Below are 6,040 nucleotides of genomic sequence, written 5' to 3'. Positions count from 1 at the left end.
GAAAAACGTTTATTATTTTTAAGTGAACCAACCTCCAAATAAGAAAAAGGCCGAAGCTGTCTAATTCAAACCCGGTGGTGTTATTGTTGGTTGTGCTTTTGCATTTTAAGACTTGACTTCTTTCTCTCCCTTCCTCACTTACTTAAAAAAATCTAACCTTTCCAAAGCAAGACAACTCAAACATCCTGGGTTTAACTCACATCTTGACATTAACCTGAATCCAGATGGGATTGCAGAATAATTGTTAAAATCAAATTTTGGCTAAACTTTCCCTACCATAGACTTGAAATTTTACTATTTTATCACTTCAGGAGTAGGCATTGAAAGCTTTATGCCCAAGACAATGGAATAAACATGGGCTTCAAGTCTATATCCATTTGTTTTATTATCAAGAGACGAAGGAAGTATTTGTAACTCCTCTTTATTTTTGTTTTTACCTTTTTTTGATGTGCTGTCTTAACCATCCAGATGCAGGAGATGGGCCAAATACATTATTTGGTGTCATTTGGGTGTTCTGATTCCACAGATGTGTCTAGTTTGGAAGCTATTGATATAAGTTTTCTTTTTAAGAAAACAAATCTCATCTTGAAACTCTTTAAACCTGGTAGAAAAACATTCACAGCGAAAAATCTTTCTTATACTAAGTTCAACTAAGTTTAATCATTTAAAGGAAAACATGTTTTACTACTGCGTAAGTAGAGTCTAGTCATGTGACTCACAGTTTAAATATATCCAGAGCTCCCTGTGTTCACCTCCCAGGGCAACTGATTTTTCTGACCGCTCTTGATTCCAACCCTGTTTTCTCCAGACGTGTCTGGCTCACTCAGCTTCAGTGAGTGTATCTGCCAAAGCCTCTGTTCTTTCCACTCTGAGAGTGCGTTTAAAATCAGCTACATTTGGGGACCTGGCTTCCATCTACTTGTGCTAAAAACCCAGACTACTTTTATTAGAAGCTTCCCATGACAAGCAAACAACCTGAGTTTTCCCACGTAACCAATGCCACCTAAGATCATCTCTAGAAATAAACAAGGATCTCTTTGTTCCAAAGGGTTGGCAAAGTCCCAGGAATATTGGGACCTTGAAAATGGGGTCTGATCCCTCTTAAGGAAGCAGCCATACTGGCAGCCACACTTCTCCAGCTAAAGGACTTCTTTATGCAGTGACTGGGGTGGTGGCTGGTGAGGGTGGTGGAAGATGAGGCCCAGGGTGGGAGCTGTCTGCTTAAACTCCTGGAAAAGAACATCCTGCAATGAATAAATTAAACTTTGCGAGAGAACTACAGTTGTTGATACTTTTGGCAGGAGATGTGTCCTGAGTGATGTTTCCCTTGGCAATAGGACTAGCCTGGCATCTGGAGATGAAGCAGGTCCTTTCCTTACCGCAGCCTGAGGACCACCCTCATTGCAGTGGGCGGGCAACCCCTGCCCCCCTTGCAAAGCCCCACTCAAGTGCCCTTCTTCAGGAACCCTATAGATCTCTCTGCTCAGAACCTCTATGATTTCCCACCATCCCTGACCCATCACTAGCTATTACATAGGAGAGAGATAGTGTATAGGTGCCCGTCATTATGAATATGCAGAAGGATAGTGTTTGTATTCAGATGAGAAATGAGATAGCATTTGAAATGTAGGCAAGCCATGTTTCTATTTTTAATGCTTAATCAGTAACTTGAGAGAGCCACAGTGCTATCAATTATTGCTGATACCTTCATACCTTTTGAGAGCAGCATCTCATATAATTGCTATTTCTTCTTGCAAAGTTCCAAGCTTTTGCATTTGGTTTCATGGCTTCACCACTGAGAGGGGTGGGAGAAGTTGTAAAGGAGAGTCAACACCATTCATTAAGGACTATTAATGAGTTACAGAACTCCTTTGCAAGATTTATTCAGAAATAACATACCTTGGACTTCCCTGGTGGCGCAGTCGTTAAGAATCCGCCTGCCAATGCAGGGGACATGGGTTCGATCCCCAGTCCAGGAAGATCCCACATGCTGCGGAGCAACTAAGCCCGTGCACCACAATTACTGAGCCTGCGCTCTAGGCCCTGCATGCCGCAACTACTGAGCCTAGAGCCCATGCTCCACAACAAGAGAAGCCACTGCAAGGAGATGCCCCCGCTTGCCACTACTAGAGGAAGCCCGCATGCAGCAACAAAGACCCAATGCAGCCAAAAATTAAAAAATTTTTAAAAAAGAAAAGAAATAACGTATCTTAAGTCCTCAGAGTTGGCATGTTTACATCATGATTGATTTGGCCCATTCTATAACATTGTAAAAGATTCTCACCCTATGCGGTAAACGTGGATGACTTATACCCCGTTTGAACAAAAGATGGAAAGTGGGATTTGTGATGCAGACTTTCCATTAGCTGACCAGTTCTCACTGCTTAGAGAAACATCTACGGGCTTCTGGTTCAAAATGACAGATCAGGCAGAGTTTGCTTCTCTTGTTACTTGAGACCCCCCTAAAATTAAGATATTGAAGTTTAAAAAAGGAAGTTCAGAAAGGAAAAAAGGGACGGGGAAGGAGCTGTAAAGGGGAGAGAAAATCACAAATGAGAGATTTCAACACACTTCTGGAAGATGGAAAGCTGACAGTAGAGAGCTGCCAGATGAAACAGGAAGAGAAATTACAACCTAAGCTATGATGTCAGGGGCTGGAGAGGAAACGGGAGTCAGCCTTCTGACAGATGAGGTCTGGGACTCTTCCTACGGACAGTGCGTCATCCCCCACCCCGTTCACGCGTAAGGAGAAAGGACCAGGTCGCTGGTGTGGCTTACTCTGCTACTGTGTGAATAAGACTTTTCCTGCTGAGTTTTTACTTGGAGTGGGGAGCTGTGTGTGGACGGGGTGTTTGCTGGCCGCTCTGGAGTTGCGTCCCTCCAGGTTCAGGTGCTCACACCTGCCCACTGAGCTGTGGTGATGGCTTGTGTGGAAAGACTGTCCTTCCCAGGGGCTGTGGACAGGGCAGGCATCGTGACTGTGCAGTACAGTATCCATGGCTGCTGGCCTTGTAGAACCCGTTCTCTTCTCCTTGCAGAGCCGCTGCACAGAAGCCATAGGCTGAGTGTTCTTTCCATGGACCCACAGTTTTGAGTTGGAGATGTGGAGGCTACTCAAGGCATACTCAGATTCCAGGCTTTGTTAGGGTTATTTATCACCCCGAGGAAATTGCGTAGCAGGAGGGGAGAGGGGAGAAGGCAATGGTGAGGAGGGGGCGATGAAGCCTGTGCACATGTGGCCATTAACATGCTCTGTTTATCACAGAAGTTAACCTTCGCAATACCACTGGCTAAAAAAGAGTGTGTAACATACATGAAATGTCGAACTTTAAGCTCAAACATCCTCACCATGAATGGCAACTCTGCAATGTGGAAACTGCCCTGTTTGGATGGTCAGTTCTGCACAGAAACAGCCTATGGTTCCAGAGAGCGGGGAAGATGCTCACAGCCCCACTTCTCGCTGGAGACCTAAGAATTAACTAGTGAGATAATCAGCTGAAGGTACAGAGGTCTCCGCTTAAAGCTCAGGTTAAACGTTAAGTCTCTTGACTCTTTTGTTCGCAGCTCTTTAACTTGTAAAGTGGAGTTAAAGTCCTAGCCTGCTCACAGCTGTTCCTGATGAATGCCTGTGAGCTGTTTGCACAAGTCCTCCTGCTGGGAAGGATCTCTTGTCCTCTGGAATGTACCTTCTTCCTCAGTGCCATCAACTACCGTTTCCTGAGAAGCTGCCCTGGTTCCCTTACAGGCTGTAACTCATTGAAGGAGCCGCTCAACACACCCTTCTGATGTGGATGTCAACTTCCTCCATTTTACGGATGCAAAGCTGAGGCTCGGGAGAGCGGGGTAACTACCAAAGATCTCAAAGCTAGTAAGTAGCAGAGCTGGGACTCAAACCCAGGGTCTTTTCATTACGCTAGCTATGCCCAGATAAATGAGAAACCTAGTAGAATAGACAAACTGACCTCTGAGTATAAGGAACTACTACCCTGGTACCCAGGGCTACCATGCAGGTAGGGTGACCAACCATTCCTGCTTGCCTGGGTCTGGGGGTATTCCCAGGTCATGGGACTTTCAACTGGATGAGTAGGTCGCCCTACATGTAGGGTTGTACAGGTTGCTCACTGCACAAAAGTATCTGACCAAACAGCAAGTCGAGGCTGCTGTCTACCCACGCTCCATTCACCAAGCTGTCCCTGTAGAGCAGAGCTGTATCCCCCTAGACGAAGGGCAGCATGGGCTCGCCAAGGCCCCGCTGGTTCCTCTGACACTATTGACCCAGAACTTTAAGTAGTTCAGTGATTAAGGTAACGGCTTCATTCTAAACTAACCTTTTTACACTCTCTTGCCAGAGAATTTCTCCCAATCCCTGTACACACACACACACACACACACACACACACACACACACACACACAGGATCAAAACACAAAGTCCTAATCATGTTCTTACAAACTAGTCCTGTCACAGATGGGAAAAGAAGCTGGAGGAATACCATGACGGATCTGGAACCCCGCGTCTGACGGTCGTGAGCGCTGCTCTGTGAACATTCCTTCCCGGATGTGTGGGAGGGATGTACTTCCCCCCTGGGGATTGGGTGGTCCTGGAGCAATCTCAGGCCAATAACTCATGAGCAAAAGTGAGTGTGTCTCTTCTGAACTAGAGCAATCAATCTTGCTGAAAGAGCCCCTCAGTGACTGGCTGTGTTAAAGATGGTGGCAGCTCTGTCAGCCAGGGTCCCGGAGGGGCCAGCTCATGATGGACGTGGAGCCTGGGTAAGAACTAAACCTTGGCTGTCCCAAGCGAGTTCTGCTGGGTGCGTTTCCTACTGTGGCATAATCCAGCCTACCCTCGCTGATACTCCACGGTAAAGACAGTGACACTCGATTCTGTGAACCATGCGGGGCCCTGGAGGGTAAGAGAGTCAGGTTTGCAGTTTTCAAAGACCACCCTACTCTATCTCACTGGGTATTTTAAACATCAATAAGTTTAATAATAAGGTTAGTCTTAAATATATTCTTTTTTTTTTTTAGTAAAGTTACTTTAATGGTAGATGTGTGGTTAATTTTATGTGTCAACTTGACAGAGCTAAGGGATGCCCAGATTGCTGGCACAACATTATTTCTGGGTGTGTCTGGGAGGGTGTTTCCAGAAGAGATTAGCATTTGATTCTGGACTCAGTAAAGCAGAGGCCCTCACCAACGTGGTTGAGGGCCTGAAGAGAACAAAAAGGTGGGGAAGGGAGAATTCTTGCTCTCTTCTTGAGCTGCAAAATAGTCTTCTCCTGCCCTTGGATGCCAGCCATCCTCATTCTCAGGCTTTAGACTGGATTACATCACCGGCTTTCCTGGGTCTCCAGCCTGCAGACGGCAGACTGTGGAACTTCTCAGCCTCTCTAACCCTGTCAGCCAATTCCTGGAATAAGTCTCCTCTTATATACATCTCTATACGTATCCTATTGGTTCTATTTCTCTGAGAACCCTTACCAATACAATAAGCCACATAAAATCTCTGAGTAATAAAAGAAGCAAATTTACTTTCCTACATTTCTCAGAAAGTTAACATTTCTAGTGTATGAAGGTTTGAGTAGTTGCTTCAGAGCCCATTTGTCAAAAAAAAAAAAGGGAGTTCCCTGGAGGTCCAGTGGTTAGGACTGTGCACTTTCACTGCCAAGGGTGAGGGTTCAATCCCTGGAGACGATTTGTCCTATGAAGCCTAAAACATGTACCATCTGGCCCTTTACAGAAAGTGTGTGGAGCCCTGGTTTAGTTGAAATTGCTCTGAGTTTCACCCATTAGTCCTGGATGACAGGGTTTATTCATTAAAGAAAAGGAAGTTAATATTAACCACCTACAATTTTTAGTAACTTATTCCTGCCTTCACACATAACTCAGTATGCTCACCTGAGCCCCCAGGTGAGATTGCTGAGTTACGAAACCCAAAGTAAAAAGGTTCTTCTAGACAAATCAACCTTCCCAATGTTTAAATTCCTTCTTGTGTATGAACCAGAAACTAGACCTGAAAGTCACCTTTACTTTTCTAC

The sequence above is a fragment of the Orcinus orca genome, chromosome 13 (assembly GCF_937001465.1).
Source record: "Orcinus orca chromosome 13, mOrcOrc1.1, whole genome shotgun sequence".
In the NCBI taxonomy this organism is placed as follows: Eukaryota; Metazoa; Chordata; class Mammalia; order Artiodactyla; family Delphinidae; genus Orcinus; species Orcinus orca.
The sequence above is the reverse complement of the archived record's forward strand: the minus strand, read 5'-3'. Positions refer to the sequence as shown.